This window comes from Triturus cristatus, chromosome 3_1, assembly GCF_964204655.1.
Source record: "Triturus cristatus chromosome 3_1, aTriCri1.1, whole genome shotgun sequence".
Lineage (NCBI taxonomy): Eukaryota > Metazoa > Chordata > Amphibia > Caudata > Salamandridae > Triturus > Triturus cristatus.
In genome coordinates, this window is record NC_140583.1 from 1,169,583,242 (window position 1) to 1,169,603,413 (window position 20,172).

A 20,172-nucleotide genomic window follows, 5' to 3' on the forward strand; every position below is an offset into this window, starting at 1 on the left:
ACGATTTTTTGGGGGAGGAAAACTTGTAATTGTATTCAGCAGTCTATTACAACTTGCGCCTATATAAGGACAACCTGTTTTTAAAACACTTCTCCATTAAGATACAAGGAAATATTTGGGAAGTATTGGAAATGTGAACATATGGTCTCATTTTGAATATAAAGAACTTATTAAGAATATGCGACAAGCAAGTGATGAACATTATGGAACTATTCTTCAAGATATAAGAATTGGTGTCTTGACAAAACCTGGTAAAGAAGCTTTAGAAAGTCGCCTACTGAGGAACTTGTTTACAACTGGAAACGTAGCGGCCTGAGTAATGTACAAAAAGCTTGGAGAAAAGAAGTTTAAAGTTTGCCTAATGCCTGCTTTGCAAGAGTGTTATACATTTAATCAAGAATTTTAACACTGGAAAGACAACAAATAGTGGAAATTGAAGCTATTGATAAAATTGAACATCAAGGAATGACAGAGAAATTACAGTCAAAATTGAATACATTGGAAAAGTCTGTATCTAAGACTGCAGGCTTAGAAAAGACTTTACATGCATGTATAAACTGTCAGATAATTTCACTGCGTAATTTGAATGTAGAAGAAGGTTTAGTAAATGGACCAATAGGAAAAGTTGTAGAATTTGTTAATTTTCAGAACAGAGATGGAATAGAATTTTTGAAGATATCATTTGATCAGATTAAAGCGGTAAGGCAGATTGGGCGCGGTGTTGTACGTTTTTTGCTTGTAAAAGACTTGTATGTTCGCAGAAATCAGTTACCTTTGTCTTTAGCATATGCATTAACTATTCATAAATCTCAAGGTTGAGGTATAGACAGTGCTTTTGTAAATATTGAAAGTACAGTGTTCAAAGAGGGAATGGCATACATTGCATTGTCTCGAGTAAGAACATTATCTGGTGTGTATTTGATTGAGTACAATCATTTGAGAAGACTTTATACTGCTCATTTAGCTGAATATCTGATATATGAGAAACATGTATTGTGTCCAAAATGGAATTATGTGAAATATTCAAATGAGGTTAAAAAAAAGGTAACCATTCAAGAGAGTCATGAAGATGTAAAGAAAATGAAAATGGAAACTGTTGATGAGATTGTAGGATACCAGGTGGAAAACAGTTCAGGTATCAACTGCTATGCTAATGTAATTTTGAATGTTGTGTTTTATCTAGAAGAGCTTCATTGTGAAATTATGGGAAATCATGAAAAAAGATTTTGTTCTATATTGTGTGATGTATTTAAGCAATTTGGTAACTGACAGAAGTAAAATCTATACTGCTTCTCGTGTTTGACATCTTTTGGATATATGTACTGGTTCTTTGACAGTCACTCTTAATGTTCAACAAGATGCCCAAGAATTTCTTATGTTTATGCGTGGAGTATTAGAACATGAAGGAATACAGATTGAAAACTTATTTGGACTAAGTTACAGATGGGATCATAAGTATGAAGAATAGACACAGAACGATTCATATACTTGACGGTACCAGATTGCAAATCTTTATCTTTTCATCAAACTTCTTTTTACTAGGCACATTAGCATTTCACAGATTGAGTAATCATCACACACGGAAAACATGCCACTACAAATCCCCCATCTAACAGGTTAGCTAACTAGGTTACAATTTCATAGAAAAGAGGAATGTGCGCAGTCACACTTCGCTCCTGACAGCTTACTTTATCTGGTGTGATTGGTTCATCACAGGGGGCCTAAAACTTTTAACCACCACTCCCCCCTCCCTCCTTTCCCACAACAAAATAACTGAACAACCAGGAGACGGTCCTTAAATACGGTTCACTTTTGACTCTAATCCCGATGAGACTATGACTGTCTGTAATAAGTAAACTTCCAACATCCGGCTGAGTTTCCAAGATGGCCTAGTGACCTTCTGCTAAAATTGAAACAGGTGAATCGCACGCAATGAGGGAAGACATACCGCCAAGGGAAGGCCACTTGTGAGGTAGGCGACAAGAGCACCCCATTTGTATTCAAAGATTTTATAGTCATTTCTGAAGATATTAGCCATTCTCTCTATGGACAATATCTTCCAGAGACGGGCAAGCCACTGTGATAGCTCTGGAGCCGCCTTTTTCTTCAATGCTGCAGCAATCGCAACTTTGGCCCCCCCAAGGCACACCCAAATTATGGCCCTATCCGCTTTTGTTTGAAGTTCTAGCTCTGGGTCCCTCAGCCCTAGAAGGGCCTCTGTCTTGGCAGTGGGTATAGGGTAACCAAGCATGTCTTTCAGGTGTGACAAAATCTCCTCCCAAAATGTACGAATCACTGGACAGTCCCACCAAATCTGGCTAAAGTCCCCTACCAGACCACATCCTCGCCAACACATATCTGAGGTCTCTGGAAAAATCTTTTTAAGTTTTGTTGGGTACAAGTACCAGTCGAAGAAAATGTTATAGTGTTGCTCCCTAAGCTCTAGAGAGTGAGTATTCTTAGCAATGTCCCTCCACAGGTGTTTCCATTCGGTGTCCGAGATCTCCCTCTCCGCCCACTGTTCCCAATTTTGCATGTATCAGGGTCTCAGAGTATGAGAAGTGGAGAGCAGGAGGTTGTAAAGGAAAGAGATCACCCCCCTCATGGACCCCACCGGCTCCACAAATTTTTCTAATGATGCCTTCTCTCATGTGGCTGCCTCCCTGACCTGCGGCTGAAGGGCCCACTGTTTAAGCTGTAGATAGTGGATGTGTTCGCTGAGTGGGACCTTGAAATCTCACAGAAAACTGGCAAAAGTGAGGATATCATAATTATAAAATAGATCTGAGATCATCAAACAGTCCCCCTCCCTCCATAAATCAAATCGACCCTCACGTAGCACTAGGGGGAATTCAGGCTTAAAGTGAATTGGTGTATTGGGCGAAGGGAACGTAGACCACTCCGAACCCCTGTGTCCCTCGTCCCAGACCTTCAGTGTGCTGCGCATAGCGGTGATAAGGTATGCGTTTGGCGGTCTATCTTTTTTGGGTTTCCAGATCAGATCCCAAATTGTTCTCCCCACCACTGCTCTGTCCATGTGTAACCAGTGTTTTTCTGATTCCTTCTTGGACTACTGTCTAGATACGGAGCTGGACTGCTTTAAAGTATAAGTGCATGTCCGGGAGCGCCACCCGTCCCTTGCCTCGTGCCCGCCTGAGTGTGTGAAAGGGAAGCCGTACTCGGCCATTCTGCCAGACATACCGAGATACAAGTGTCCGTACTATAGGCAAGAAGTCCCTGCCGGGATCTATTGGTAGGACTTGGAACAAATATAAGAATTTGGGTAGAGCTATCATTTTTATCACATGGATGCACCCCAGCCACTAAATAAAGATTTGCTTCTAGCGTTTGATTTCCTGCTGAACTTGGAGTAGCAATGGGGGTTAGTTAGCCTTAAACAGGTCCTCTAACGTGGGGGGCAGGTTAATACCCAGATACTTGGGTGTATGTTTAGCCCATTGAAGTGGGGTATAGTCACACAACCTACCAATGGCTTCCCTTGGCAATGTGAGATTCAGGATAAAAGATTTTGTAAGGTTTATTTTAAAGCCCCAACTGTCTTAAAGGCCCTCAACTTATCTTGTAGGACCTGCAGTGACTGATCAGGGGAGGTGAGGGATAGCAGAACATCATCACCGAAAAGTGATATTTTATGCTCTTCCCCCTCAAAGGGGATACTCCAAATTTCTGTAGTTTTTTTGTATCAGGAGGGCCAATGGCTCAATGCTTAAGGTAAAAAGTAATGGCGAGAGCAGGCAGCCCTGCCTTGTGCCCCTCTTCAAGGAGAAGAAAGCCAAGCTGGATCCGTTAACCTGGACTCTAGAGCGTGGATGTGCATAGTTAGCCTTGGTCATGATTATAAATGGTTTGCCAAACTCGGAGGTTTCCATCGTGCTAAAGAGGAACTCCCAATCCACCCTGTCAAAAGCCTTTTCGGTGTCTAGACCCACTAAAACAGCATGTATCTTAAATTTGGTTTCTTTCTCAATCAGGTGAATGATTCTTCAAATATTGTCGTGGGCCTGTCTGCCTTTTATGAAGCCCGATTGATCAGGGTGGATTAGGTCTGGCATCAGGTCCTCCATTTGCTTCGCCAAGATTGAGGAATATAATTTGCCATCCAGAGGGCGATAGGCCTGTATGAGGCACATTCTCAAGGTCATCTCCCAGGTTTGGGGATGACCGTGATAGCAGCCTCCGCCATTGAATGAGAGACTGCCTGGCCCTCCGCTATTGCGTTAAAGAGCTTTGTGAGGTATCGGATGATGTGTGGAGCAAAGGTTTTATAAAAATGTCTGTTAGGCCATCAGGCCCTGGGGACTTATTGGGTTTGAGAGCTGTGATGACAGTCCCTACGTCTACCCCGATATGGGGCATTTAGCCTTTCATTCCATTCTGGTGAGACCTGTGGAAATTTCAGCGATTCTAAGTATTGGTGTTAAGCTGCAGGCTCAAGGTAGTCCCAAGTGTATAGCTCTTTATAGAACACCCCAAAAGCATTTGCCTTGTCAGTGTCTTCATGGGATGTGTGCCCTGTGGAATCTACTATAGCCCCAATATATTCTTTCTGCCCTGTCAGGCATAGGATATACCCCTAGGGTACCAAGTATCCCTTGTATCCCAATCAGCTATAGGACTCCATAGCGCTGGGGCACTCAGTTTATGCTCTGGCTCCTGCAAAAATCTCTGGGCGCAGTGAGGGCTTATGCGCAACTGCTACTCTGGGCGATGACTTTCTGTGTGTGGCAGGGTCCTTGCTTTATAACCTCCTGTGCATCTCTAGTAAGGCCACTTGTCTCTTGCCTCATGTTGTGCTCCCCTCATCCTTGCTCATTTTACATGCACTGCATGGCAGCGATGGCCGCCATCTTAGGGTCAGGCCTCCAGGCTCTGGTCACGCGCTGCCTCCCCCAGAATCAGGGCACCTGAAAAGGCACACACACTCTGTATTAGGGGACCCTTGGTGCCAGTGGGGCCCCCAACTGCCAACAGCAGAAGTCTCCTACCAGTGCATCCCGCAAGGTGGCCGCTAGATGCAGTCCCCAATCTCGGAGCTGGGCACCTTACCACGTCCACAGGCCAGAATCCAACCTCCACTCCTCGCATTCTGCTACCGCCCCCTTCTGCACCTGATTTGGCCATGTTGATGCTTGCTTTGCGTCCGCATTTATATGTCGCAGGCCGCCACCATTTTAATTCTTGGGCGCTCCTCCTTCCCCTACTTTCTTCCTTCTCTGGGGAATGGTAAACGGCCCGCCGCTCATCCGCCTATTGCAAAGCAGCTCAATCCCCACATTTAGGTGCGCTTTGGGACCATTGCCCTCCCACAAGCAGTAGAGCCATCCACAGGGACGACAGAGCCGAGGTGAGCGACGTCCTCTCACCCATATTGCCTGGCCGCACACCCCAAATCTGTATCTTATAACAAATTAGTGAAAACAGCAAATCAGGATATGAAATGTTTGCATTGTAAATCAGAGATGTTGTCTACATTACATATAGAAATATTTGGAAAATATCTCATTTAAATACTACGACATTGTAGCGCAAATGGAAGAAAATTGGAGACCAAAATAAATATTTTTGTTGCAAGTCAAATATCTATATCAGGAAAAACATTTATAGCAGGAGCTATTATTTTACATGATGGACCTACTGCAACATCTGGACACTATACTGTGTATTTAAAATGTAATAAAGGATGGACACATTGCAATGATGCCCACTTGCAATTCAAATCTAGATTGCCTTTCGATTTACAAAATTCATATTTGATATTTTGAAGCCAAAGTTTTGAGTACATTATTCGGCCTATTCGGAAGATGTGAACATGAATTAACAAATTTATATTTGATTTTTACCAAGAAAAAGATTTGAATACAATATTCGTCCTATTGGGAAGATGCAAACAGAAAGTGGACAGGATTGAAACAAACAGTATTTATAGTTAGTGTTTGTTATTTGTCCTAATTGATATTGTATTTGTAAAATTGTTTTTAAAAGCAATAGTTTATATATTTCTTTTCCATATTGTACCAGATATAAATGAGAGTATACATTTAGAAATTGTTTTTCAGAGTAAAAAAAGACCTAATGTATACTGTAGATAGGTAAACATATAGGTACACATATTGGAAATAATAGTTTGCGGTATTTGTTTTTTTTTTACAATCTTGTTGATTGTTTTTTTCCCCCGCTGTTGTATGATGATACAACATTGAAATCACTGTCCATGGTGAAGTTCAGTAGAATCTGAAAACAGCAAAAAAGGAAACTAAAAATGCTATGTAATTCTTAAATGATGTTGTGTTCTTAAAAGTGTAATATTTTTATTTCTGTAATGCATTAGATTATATAACATTTCTTTTTTCCTTCTTTACAGTAGGAAATGGTGAAGTTTGAAAAGAGTTTTAATTCAGTTTACGACAATACTATTCAAAAATAGTTCCACAGAGTTATGCATCTAAATTACTGAAAAAGGTAAGAATCCATAACATAATATGTATGTTAACATTCATTTATGTATTATTTATTTCTTAAACAAATAATGTTGAATCTTTACACTCTTTAAAAAGTTTCAGGTATCATCAGACAGGTAGTTTCCCTGCACTGATGCAATCACCCAGGCACTACACATGCACTCATCCAATAATCGAGGCACTACTTTTGCACTCATGCAATCACTCAAGCATTTCTGTTGCACTCATTCATTTCTTCTAACCCCGCCTATGCACTCATGCATACACTCAGACACTACTCATGCATTGCTCCAATCATCTAGGCACTACTTCTGTACTCCTGGAATCAGGCAGACACTACCCATACACTCATTCTATCATTTAGACATACTGTTGCACTCATCTATTCCCTCAAACAGTACCTATGCACTCATCCATGTACTCAGGCTCTACCCATGGACTGCTCCATGCACCCAGGCACTGCCCATGCACTCATGTAATCACTCAGGCACTACTGCTGCACTCATGCATGCTCTCAAACACTACTTATGAATTCATCGATATACTCAGGCACTACCCATTTACTCATCTATACACTCAGGCATTACCCCTGGACTTCTCCAAACATGCAGGAACTATCCCTGCAATCATGCAATCAGCCAGCCACTACTCATACACTCCTCTAATCACTCAAGCCAGTCTATTGCACTCATCTACTCCCTCAAACACTACCTATGCCCTCATTGATGTAGTCAGGCTATACCTATTGAGTTCTACATGCATCCAGATACTACCCATGCACTCATGCAATTACTCAGGCACTACTGCTGCACTAATGTATTCTTTCAAATACTACCTATTAACTCATCAATACACTGAGGTTCTACCCATTGACTGCTGCAATGACCCAGGCACTACCCTTGTACTCATACAATCATCCAAACAGTACTCATGTACTGCTCCAATCATTCAGGCACTTGTTTTGCATAAATTCATTCCTTCCAAGACTATGCATGCACTCATCCATGTACTCAGATTCTACCCCTACAGTCATGCAATCACTCAGGCAATACCTATTCACTCCTCCAATTACCCAGTCACAACCCTTCCACTCATGCAATGACCTAGGCACTACCTATGCACCCCTCTAATCACCCAGGTACTAACCATGCACTCATGCAATAACCCAGGCACTACCCTTTCACTCATCTAATCACCCAGGTACTAATCGTGCACTCATTCATGCACTGAGACACTATGTTTGCAAACCTTAAATCACCTAGGCACTAACTCTGCACCATACAATCACTTAGGCACTACCCATGCACTCCTTCAATAACACAGGCACTAACCATGCACTCATGTAATCACCCAGGCACTACCCATGCACTCCTCTAAACACAGAGGCACTACCCATGTACTCATAAATCACCCAGACACTACCCATGCACTCCTCTAATCATCCAGGAACTACACCTGCACTTTTGCAATCACCCAGGCACTTCCTATGCATTTCTTCAACCACCAAGGCGCTACTCCTGTACTCATTCAATCACCCTTGCACTCGTCCAATCACTTGAGCAGTTCGATTGCAGTCATGCAATCACTCAAGCAGTACTGTTAAACTTCTCTAATCACCCAGGCACTACCCATGTACTCATCCATTTACCCAGGTACTACTCCTGTACTCATCCAATCACCCAGGCACTATCCATGTACTCCTCCAATTACCCAGGCACTACTAAAGCACTCATGCAACCACACACTACCCCTGCATTCATGCAATCACCCAGGCACTTCCCATGAACTCCTTAAATCACTCAGGCACTACTGTTGCACTCATTCATTCACCGAGACACTACTCATGTACTCATCTATGCACTCAGGCACTACTGTTGCACTCACACATTCAGCCAGGCATTATCCACACACTCCGAAATCACGGAAGCAATACCCCTGCACTCATGCAATAATCCAGGCACTACTCATGCATTAATTCGTGACTAAGGCAGTGCTGTTGCACTCATCTGTTTACCCAGGCACTACTCGTGCACTCATCTATGCACTCAGGCAGTACCTATGCACTCATCCATACCCTAAACACTATCCATGCAGTCATCTATGCACTCGGGTACTACTCATGTAGTGCTACAATCAGGTCACTACCCCTACACTCATGCAATCAGTCACATACTACCCTTGCACTCATCCATCCACTCAGGTACTACTTGTACACTCCTCCAATCACCCAGGCACTACCAATGTACTGATGCAATCACTCAAACACTACTGTTAGACTCATCCATTCACCCAGGCAGTACCCATGCACTCATCTATGTACTCAGGCACTACCCATGCACTCCTCCAATTACCCAGTGTGAGGAGTTGGCCTGATATATGCTATCCACTAGTTATTGTGGGCCCCTTGTATCAGTCCAAACAACCCCTTATGGTGATAGGTTAAAGACAACCTTTATTGAAAGCTATCCTAGTGATAGCTATGGAGAGCAGCCTTCAGGCTAAGTCTTGAAGGAATGTAAAGCAGCTTGTTTTACCAGTCTATAATCTCTGAATGACCAAATGAAAGGACAACCACACCAGGTATATATTTAAAATATATGTATTTCAGATAAAACACACCCCTCTAGTCTCTTTATGAGGCCGGAGTTCGAAGTACTTAAGTTACAAGTCAGTATTCAATAGTAAAAGCACAAATACACGTTTGGGCCCTAGGGGCGTACCAAACCATATACCAATAAAGTGGTATAAGAACCACGACTGAACTAGACACAAGGCCTAGAGCCTGTAGAAGTGCTTGGACCAAAAGGAACCACCCAAGGTAGTGACACTGGGGACGCGTGAAGTGTGAGAACACAGCCACAAATCGCCGTTAACTTCTATGGGGAAAGTTGCGGTTGGAAATTGAGAGTTTAAGGACACTTAGAGGATGACTACGAGCGAACCCTTTTGGACTTAAAGGTGTCTAGGGCCAACACCCACGGGAGCAACGGAGTACTCGAGTTACCTCACCCAGCAAAGACGGGTGCATAGGTGTTTTTTGATGTCGGGTCGCGTCGCTGTTTTCAATGGAATCTGGCAAGGAAGTGCTGCTGCCGTGAAGAGGAGAAGTGTCCGGAGAGATCCAAGCTTGGATCTAGGATGGAAGAAACCTGAAAGCAGAGGGGACAGAGTCTGGGTCACTTACCAGTGACCAAGGGCACGATAGTCCAATGCGGTACAAAAGGGGGTGGTGATGGACGGAGCATCAGAACCAATCAAACACTCACACCCAGTCAACAGATCTGGGTTTGATCCATCACCTTTCTTTAGCCCACTCTGCCACCCCAGTTCAGACATGGCCATATGCAAATCAGTCTGACCCTGTGCCTCATGGGAACAGTCCAGCCCGAACTGCCAAGCCATGCCTTCCCTGGACCGGAGACAAGCTTCCTAGGACCGGTTTCTGGCATTTCAGCCGTCTTCAGCCAGGCTTGCTTGAATCCAGTGGCAAAGTGAGCAAGGGACTCACGTCTGAGCATACCCTGCCAACTTATGGCGAACAAAGCGGTACAAAAGGGGGTGGTGATGGATGGAGCATCAGAACCAATCAAACACTCACACCCAGTCAACAGATCTGGGTTTGATCCATCACCTTTCTTTAGCCCACTCTGCCACCCCAGTTCAGACATGGCCATATGCAAATCAGTCTGACCCTGTGCCTCATGGGAACAGTCCAGCCCGAACTGCCAAGCCATGCCTTCCCTGGACCGGAGACAAGCTTCCTAGGACCGGTTTCTGGCATTTCAGCCGTCTTCAGCCAGGCTTGCTTGAATCCAGTGGCAAAGTGAGCAAGGGACTCACGTCTGAGCATACCCTGCCAACTTATGGCGAACAAAGCGGTACAAAAGGGGGTGGTGATGGACGGAGCATCAGAACCAATCAAACACTCACACCCAGTCAACAGATCTGGGTTTGATCCATCACCTTTCTTTAGCCCACTCTGCCACCCCAGTTCAGACATGGCAATATGCAAATCAGTCTGACCCTGTGCCTCATGGGAACAGTCCAGCCCGAACTGCCAAGCCATGCCTTCCCTGGACCGGAGACAAGCTTCCTAGGACCGGTTTCTGGCATTTCAGCCATCTTCAGCCAGGCTTGCTTGAATCCAGTGGCAAAGTGAGCAAGGGACTCACGTCTGAGCATACCCTGCCAACTTATGGTGAACAAAGCGGTACAAAAGGGGGTGATGATGGACGGAGCATCAGAACCAATCAAACACTCACACCCAGTCAACAGATCTGGGTTTTATCCATCACCTTTCTTTAGCCCACTCTGCCACCCCAGTTCAGACATGGCCATATGCAAATCTGTCTGACCCTGTGCCTCATGGGAACAGTCCAGCCCGAACTGCCAAGCCATGCCTTCCCTGGACCGGAGACAAGCTTCCTAGGACCGGTTTCTGGCATTTCAGCCGTCTTCAGCCAGGCTTGCTTGAATCCAGTGGCAAAGTGAGCAAGGGACTCACGTCTGAGCATACCCTGCCAACTTATGGCGAACAAAGCGGTACAAAAGGGGGTGGTGATGGACGAAGCATCAGAACCAATCAAACACTCACACCCAGTCAACAGATCTGGGTTTGATCCATCACCTTTCTTTAGCCCACTCTGCCACCCCAGTTCAGACATGGCCATATGCAAATCAGTCTGACCTCATGGGAACTGTCCAGCCCGAACTGCCAAGCCATGCCTTCCCTGGACCGGAGACAAGCTTCCTAGGACCGGTTTCTGGCATTTCAGCCATCTTCAGCCAGGCTTGCTTGAATCCAGTGGCAAAGTGAGCAAGGGACTCACGTCTGAGCATACCCTGCCAACTTATGGCGAACAAAGCGGTACAAAAGGGGGTGGTGATGGACGGAGCATCAGAACCAATCAAACACTCACACCCAGTCAACAGATCTGGGTTTGATCCATCACCTTTAGCCCACTCTGCCACCCCAGTTCAGACATGGCAATATGCAAATCAGTCTGACCCTGTGCCTCATGGGAACAGTCCAGCCCGAACTGCCAAGCCATGCCTTCCCTGGACCGGAGACAAGCTTCCTAGGACCGGTTTCTGGCATTTCAGCCGTCTTCAGCCAGGCTTGCTTGAATCCAGTGGCAAAGTGAGCAAGGGACTCACGTCTGAGCATACCCTGCCAACTTATGGCGAACAAAGCGGTACAAAAGGGGGTGGTGATGGACGGAGCATCAGAACCAATCAAACACTCACACCCAGTCAACAGATCTGGGTTTGATCCAACACCTTTCTTTAGCCCACTCTGCCACCCCAGTTTAGACATGGCCATATGCAAATCAGTCTGACCCTGTGCCTCATGGGAACAGTCCAGCCCGAACTGCCAAGCCATGCCTTCCCTGGACCGGAGACAAGCTTCCTAGGACCGGTTTCTGGCATTTCATCCGTCTTCAGCCAGGCTTGCTTGAATCCAGTGGCAAAGTGAGCAAGGGACTCACGTCTGAGCATACCCTGCCAACTTATGGCGAACAAAGCGGTACAAAAGGGGGTGGTGATGGACGGAGCATCAGAACCAATCAAACACTCACACCCAGTCAACAGATCTGGGTTTGATCCATCACCTTTCTTTAGCCCACTCTGCCACCCCAGTTCAGACATGGCCATATGCAAATCAGTCTGACCCTGTGCCTCATGGGAACAGTCCAGCCAGAACTGCCAAGCCATGCCTTCCCTGGACCAATGACAAGCTTCCTAGGACCGGTTTCTGGCATTTCAGCCGTCTTCAGCCAGGCTTGCTTGAATCCAGTGGCAAAGTGAGCAAGGGACTCACGTCTGAGCATACCCTGCCAACTTATGGCGAACAAAGCGGTACAAAAGGGGGTGGTGATGGACGGAGCATCAGAACCAATCAAACACTCACACTCAGTCAACAGATCTGGGTTTGATCCATCACCTTTCTTTAGCCCACTCTGCCACCCCAGTTCAGACATGGCCATATGCAAATCAGTCTGAACCTGTGCCTCATCGGAACAGTCCAGCCCGAACTGCCAAGCCATGCCTTCCCTGGACCGGAGACAAGCTTCCTAGGACCGGTTTCTGGCATTTCAGCCGTCTTCAGCCAGGCTTGCTTGAATCCAGTGGCAAAGTGAGCAAGGGACTCACGTCTGAGCATACCCTGCCAACTTATGGCGAACAAAGCGGTACAAAAGGGGGTGGTGATGGACGGAGTATCAGAACCAATCAAACACTCACACCCAGTCAACAGATCTGGGTTTGATGTTGGTTGCTTCAAGTGAGTTGACGAAGGGAGATTTCTTCAGTCTTCTAGTTGAAATAGAACATCGAAGGTCCAGGATATATGTTGCAGAGTTTCATCCAGGGTAATCTAAAGTCGCAAGGACTGGGTTACCATACTTATACAAAGTTTGGGGGTTGGACATATTCTAGGGACCCACCTATGGGAGGGTTTGGAAAGAGGGGGGGTTACACCCATTTCCTTTGTCCAGTTTCGCACCAGAGCATGGGCAGGTAGCCCCTGCAACCGGTTTAACTGAACGATGCACAGGGACACCAAGTGTGTCCCCAGTACAGGACTTTAAAGCACCAGAGAGTGCTCCCGCCAGCCCCAATACACATCTGCCTGTCTCGGGAACTGGTTACACCTCCCTGGGACAGGAAACCTATTGTCCAGGCCTCCCCTGCCGGAGTTTTGGTCAGCAGCAGGAGGCCTGACCCGCGTCTGTGGCAGAGGCATTTATTTTGAGATGCCAGGGCTTTAGAAAGTCTTTACCGGGTAGACCAGTGTGAACACATCTCTCCCTCTAGAAGGGTGGAATGCTACCCCCTCTGCCAGAACTGGCGTGGGTAGTATTTCAAAGCGTTTGACACCAAACATGACATCTTTCCGTGCAGCCAGTCCAAAGTTAGCATTTACCTCAAGGTTATAATGCCCTTAAGAGTATATGGCCAGGCTGCACCACAAACAGCATCATAGGAGGTACTCCGAATGCTGCAGAGGGGCTCTGCTCATGCAGGGGCACCCTCTCACATAAAAAGCAAGCACTCTGCCTTCAGGATTGTTAAAGCCTGCCATAGGAGTGACTTATAGGTTTTATATGTGTGTGCCATGGTAGTGATATAGGTAGCCTATACCACAGTAAGGGGTTCAGGCACCACCTTACCCAGGCTGCAGTAGCAGACCTGTGGTGTAATTTTGGATTGCTTCCCAGGGGAGTCATAATACATGCTTCAGCCCCTGGTAGACCTCTGAGGTACCTATGCCCTAAGCACATAGCATACCATATACTAGGAGCTTATAAGGCACTCCAGAATCCAATTAGGAATGTAACTTATGTACATGGAAACCATTTTAGAGAGGATGTAGCTAGGCTGGGGTCCTGATCAGCAGGGCCACAGCCAGACTAAGGGTGAAAAACAGTGAAACACCAGCAAAGTGGGGGTATCCATGTGAAGCAGATCCTACTCTCATACACAACCCCCACACACAGGGACATTAAACTAACCTTGACCAGTTGAGTCTTCATGTGCTAAGTGGAAATACCTAGAGAGTCCATCTGCATTCGCATGGTTACTCCCAGGTCTATGTTCCACTGTAAAGTCCATCCCCTGTAGGGAAATGGACCACCTAAGCAGTTTGGGATTTTCACCCTTCATTTGTTTTAGCCATAAGAGGGGCTTATGGTCTGTCTGAACAAGGAAGTGAGTACTAAACAAGTATGGCCTCAACTTCTTCAGAGCCAAAACCACAGCAAAGGCCTCCCTCTTAATGGCTGACCAACATTTCTCTCTAGGGGTCAGCCTTCTGCTTATGAAAGCTACTGGCTGATCCTGACCTTCATCATTCAATTGTGACAGTATAGCCCCTACCCCCAATTCAGATGTATCTGTTTGGACAATGAACTTCTTGGAGTAATCAGGACTCTGTAGAATGGGAGCAGTGCACATGGCCTGCTTCAGGTCATCAAATGCCTTTTGACAGCTAGCTGTCCACTGAACCTTTTTGGGCATTTTCTTAGAAGTTAAGTCATTCAGGGCTGTCACTATTGATCCATACCCCTTGACAAATCTCCCATAGTACCCAATCAGGTCTCAGAAGGCTCTCACCTGAGTTTGGGTAGTGGGAGCAACCCAGTCCACGATGGTCTGGATTTTGCTCTGCAGTGGTTGAACCTGGCCTCCACCTACAAGGTGGCCCAGGTACTCAACCTGACTCTACCCTATCTGGCACTTGGTGGCCTTGATAGTGAGGTCTGCCTTTTGCAGGGCCTCCAAAACATTTCTTAGGAGGACCAGTTGATCCTCCCAGGTGGAGGTAAAGACAGACATATCATCTAGATAAGCTGCACTGTAGGCTTCCAGACCTGTGAGAACTGTATTAACCAACCTTTGGAAAGTGGCAGGTGCATTCTTCAAAACAAAGGCCATCACCACAAATTGGTGGTGCCCACTTGGGGTCGAAAATGCTGTTTTTGGCTTTGCATCATCAGCTAGTCTGATCTGCCAGTAGCCAGCTGTCAATTCAAATGTACTAAGGTACTTGCCTGAGGCCAAAGTATCTATAATCTCATCTGCCCTTGTAATTGGATGGGCATCATTCCTAGTGACTGCATTGAGACCCCTGTAGTCCACACAAAACCTCATCTCTCTTTTCCCACCACTGGTGTGAGGTTTTGGCACAAGGACCACTGGACTAGCCCAAGAGCTATCTGAGGGTTCAATAACTCCCAAATCCAACATTTTCTGGACTTCTGTCCTGATACAGTCCCTGACATGGTCAGGTTGCCTATAAATCTTATTTTTAATAGGCAGACTGTCCCCAGTGTCCACGTCATGAGTGCACCAGGTAGTCTGACTTGGAGTCAGAGAAAACATGTTTCTGAACTGATTGAGCACCTGTCTGAAATCAGTTTGCTGCTGGGAAGTGAGGCTGCCTGCCAAGGCCACACCATCAACTGACCCATTATCAGGGTTCTGTGAAAGAAGGTCAGGGAGTGGGCCACTCTCTTCCTCCTGTCCCTCATCAGTAGCCATGAGCAAACCCATGTCAGCCCTGTCTACATATGGCTTTAGCCTGTTGACATGGAGAACCCTGTGGGAATTCCTGGGAGTTCCTAGGTCTACTAAGTAAGTAACCTCTCCCTTCTGTTCAACAATAGTGTGGGGTCCACTCCACTTGTCTTGGAGAGCTGCTGGGGCTACAGGCTCCAACACCCACACTTTCTGTCCTGGCTGGTAAACAGTCAGTACAGCCTATTGGTCATGCCAGGCTTTTTGCAATTCCTGGCTAGCTCCAAGGTTTTTAGTTGCCTTTTTCATGTACACAGCCATCCTGGAGCAGAGGCCAAGTACATAGTCTACTATGTCTTGATTTGGGGTCTTGAGAGGTAACGCCCATCCTTCCTTCACCAAACACAATGGACCCCTGACAGGGTGACCAAACAAATGTTCAAAGGGGCTGTAGCCAACCCCCTTCGGTGGCACCTCCCTGTATGCAAACAAAAGGCAGGGCAAGAGAATGTCCCATCTTCGCCTAAGCTTTTCTGTGAGCCCTTTAATCATGCCCTTTAAGGTTTTGTTAAACCTTTCAACCACACCATTTCATTGTGGGTGATAGGGTGTGGTGAATTTGTAAGTCATTCCACACTCCTTCCACATTGCTCTTAGGTAACCAGACATGAAGTTGGTACCTCTGTCTGATATCACCTCCTTAGGAAAACCCACTCTTGAGGAAATTCCCAAGAGGGCTCTTGCCACCACAGGTGCTGTAGTGGTCCTAAGGGGAATAGCTTCTGGGTACCTGGTAGCATGATCCACTACCACCAGGATAAATCTGTGCCCAGATGCTGTTTGGGGATCCATGGGACCAACAATGTCAATCCCTGCCCTTTCAAAGGGCACCCCCACCACAGGTAGTGGAATCAGGGGGGCCTTTGTAGTGCCACCTGCTTTGCCACTGGCTTGGCAGGTTACATAGGAGTAACAAAACTCCTTTGTGTCTTCAGACATGTGGGGCCAGTGAAAGTGAGGGACAAGTCTGTCCCAAGTCTTGTTCTGGCCCAGGTGACCTGCTAAAGGGATATCATGGGCTAGGGTCAACAGGAAGCCCCTAACTTCAGAGGTATAACCAACCTCCTTGTGGCACCAGGCTTGGGGTCTCTACACTCTGAGTACAGGAGTCCATCATCCCAATATACCTTATGGGTACCACTAGCACTCCCAGCAGCCTCAGCAGCAGCTTGCTGCCTGAGGGGTTCAAGAGAGGGGCAGCAGGCTCAGATCTGCCCTAGAAGGCCCCCCTGTCCCCAAGAACTCAACCTGATCAGGCTCAAGATCCTGTGGGACAGTTCCTTCTTCAGGACTGTGATCATCTCCCTCCAGAGACTGATCCTCCTTCTGAGTCAGGGGGGGGGGGGGGAGGCTCTGCCTTAACCCTTCTGCTCCTCCTCTTGGATGGCACTTGGTCCATTATTCCAGAATCCAAGGCCTGTTCAGTTTCAGAAGCTTTGGCCTGTGACCTGGTCACAGCAAACACATCTGCAGGGATGCCCAGCATTTCTGCATGAGTCCTGAGCTCTACTTCTGCCCAAGCTGAAGTCTCTAGATCATTGCCAAGCAAGCATTCAACTGGTAGGTCTGCACTCACCACAACCTTCTTAAGGCCAGTTACCCCTCCCCAGGAGAAGTTAACAACTGCCAGAGAATGATCTGTTCTGACATTGCTAGCATTGGTCTCTTGGTACATTTCACCAAGTATAATCTGCCCAGGATCCACAAGATCTTTTGTCACCATAGTGACACTTGCTCCTGTGTCCCTGAATGCCAAAGCCTGTACTCCATTGATTAAAGGCTGTTGCCTGTACTTGCCCATGTTACTGGGACTCACAGAGGGGGTCATATCCATGCCCCCATCACAGACAAGAACACCCTGAGTGGTTTCTCTGACTAGGCCAGAGCCCAACTCATTACCCAGGGTCAACCCTACTATACCCTTAGCTTGTGTATTACCACCACCAATTGTAATTGCACTAGGGGGAGCAGGTGCCTTATGGGCATTGGTGGGGGCTGGAGTATTCGCTTTGGACTTGGTGCAATCCCTGGTCCAGTGTGTCTTTTGCTCTCAGACTTTGCACCATGGTTTCTTTTGGCCTTTCCCTTTGTTGGACTGTGAATCCCCAACTGAAGAAGATTTTTGGGGACCTTGTGAAGACTTCTGGTCTTATCCCTTCTCCCCACCCTTGTCAGAGTTCTTAGAATCTTGCTTCTTTGGGTCACCACATTGGTTCTGTACCTTCTGCCTCACCCTGTTTCTGACCCATTCGTCTGACTTCTTTCCCAATTCTTGGGGAAAGGTCAGATCAGAGTCTACCAGGTACTGGTGCAACAGCTGATTTTGACAGTTATTAAGAATCTGCTCCCTCATTATCAGATTGTACAATCCTAGGAATTCACACACTTTACTGCCCAATAACCCACCTTCCAGAGCCTTATCAGCACAGTCAACAAAGTCCACCCAGTGGTTAGGCCAAACCCATCTATCAGTGCACTTTTCAAGACCTGGTAATCATCAGCATCCTCTTCTCTTACAGTGAGGAGCTTATCTCTACCTTTGTCTGCAAAGGAGAGCCATACGATTGCTGCCCACTGCCCTTGGGGGACCTTCTGTACTTTACAAGCCCACTCCAAGGCAGTTATCTATTTGTGGATGTCGTACCCACTCTGGTAGGGAGGGACAATCTTACTTAGGTTTCCTTGGTCATAAGACCTCTCCCTATCTCTAGGGAAATTGCTGCCACCAAGGGACTCTAGTCCCTCCTTTTTGCTGGCTCTGTAGAGCTCTAGGGCTTCCCTATCTAGGGCCATCTGCTGCTTTCTTAGGTTAAGCTTATCTTGCTCATACTTCAGCAGTCTCTCTCTCCTCTCCTGGAAGGTTTCCTTCCCTCTGTGAGAAGAAACAGAGGTCCCTACAGATGAGGTAGACTGGACAGACTCTCTTGAGAGAGATCTATTCCTTCTAACCCTACTTTCAACTCTTCCTGGAGGGACAAACAGGGGAGCATTGTTCTCTTCCTCATCATCCTCATCCAGTTGAGCTGTGTTCACCAGATCCTGATCATTGTCATCAGTCTGATCAGCGGCAGAGTTTGGGCCAGGGGGAGTTCCACCCCCAGATCCACCCTCAGCTGCTGCCCCGCCCACTCTGCCTACCCCTTCAGGCCCACTAGGCCCTGAGAGATCATCCAGCCTGAGTATCTGTAAAAGATGCTAGGTGGTTGGGTGTTTGACTGTCTTCAGCTTCCTAATGGAACATAAGGCCCTAAGCTGTGCAAAGGTGAGATCCTCATATTTAAAGGGGAGAAGCCCACTGGCTTCTGGCAGGGACCCACTGGTTCCTGGCTGGTTAGACATTACTAGTGTGGTGTGGTGTATTGCACTACCTACACTAGTGAGGCCTACTAAACTCTGTTGAGTTGTAGAAAGGGTGTGCTATCCCTTAACACACAACTCTAAGTTCAGTAGAACTTACTGTATACTAAGCTTGATATTATATGTACCTCCGGTACCTTCAGTGGTTTTCAGTTGATCAATTCAATTGAGATTATCTGGTAAAACAATTGCAAGCTGGAATCCCACACGCTGCCACCAATGTGAGAAGTTGATCTGATATATGCTGTCCACTAGTTATAGTGGGCACCTTGTATCAGTCCAAACAACCCCGTATGGTGATAGGTTAAAGACAACCTTTATTGAAAGCTATCCTAGTGGTAGCTATGGAGAGCAGCCTTCAGGCTAAGTCTTGAAGGAATGTAAAGCAGCTTGTTTACCAGTCTATAATCTCTTGAATGACCAAATGAAAGGACAACCACACCAGGTATATATTTAAAATATATGTATTTAAGATAAAACACACCCCTCTAGTCTCTTTATGAGGCTGGAGTTCGAAGTACTTAAGTTACAAGTCAGTATTCAACACTAAAAGCACAAATACGTGTTTGGGCCCTAGGGGCGTACCAAACCATATACCAATAAAGTGGTATAAGAACCACGACTGAACTAGACACAAGGCCTAAAGCCTGTAGAAGTGCTTGGACCACAAGGAACCACCCAAGATAGTGACACAGGGGACTCACGGGGGACACGTGCAGTGTGAGAACACAGCCGCGAATCACCGTTAACTTCAATGAGGAAAGTCGCGGTCGGAAATTAAGAGTTTAAGGACACTTAGAGGATGACTGCAAGTGAACCCTTTTGGACTTAGAGGTGTCTAGGGCCAACACCCACGGGAGCACCGGAGTACTCGAGTTACCTCACCCAGGGAAGCCAGGTGCATAGGTGTCATTTGGTGTCGGGTCGCGTCGCTGTTTTCAATGGAAGCTGGCAAGGAAGTGCTGCTGCCGTGAAGAGAAGTGTCTGGAGAGATCCAAGCCTTGATCTAGGATGGAAGGAACCTGAAAGCAGAGGGGACAGAGTCTCGGTCACTTACCAGTGACCAAGGGCACGATAGTGCTTTGCCCAAAGATGTTGGGTGCTTCAGGTGAGTTGACGGGTGTCTTGACTCCTCAGCCACGAGGTCCAGGAGGCATTGACGACAACCAGGAGCTGGATTCGAGCTGTCCCACGAAGTCTGTTGAGTGCTGCGGTGTCGTCGGCCAGATTGGACCCAACAAGCCTTGGCAACAGCAAG

General features: G+C 46.6%; 1 protein-coding gene across 4 annotated transcripts in view; it reads left to right on the forward strand.

Moving 5' to 3' along the window:
* HEPACAM (hepatic and glial cell adhesion molecule) overlaps positions 1-20,172 on the forward strand; it is a 1,886,975-nt gene that overhangs the window by 92,422 nt on the left and 1,774,381 nt on the right. For 2 of the 4 annotated variants that reach the window (XM_085646095.1, XM_085646096.1), the window contains one exon: positions 6,383-6,480. The exons of the other annotated variants lie outside the window; for them this stretch is intronic. The gene's annotated coding sequence lies outside the window, so the exon portion shown is untranslated. The remainder of the gene's footprint in view (positions 1-6,382; positions 6,481-20,172) is intronic. 4 annotated transcript variants of the gene reach the window in all.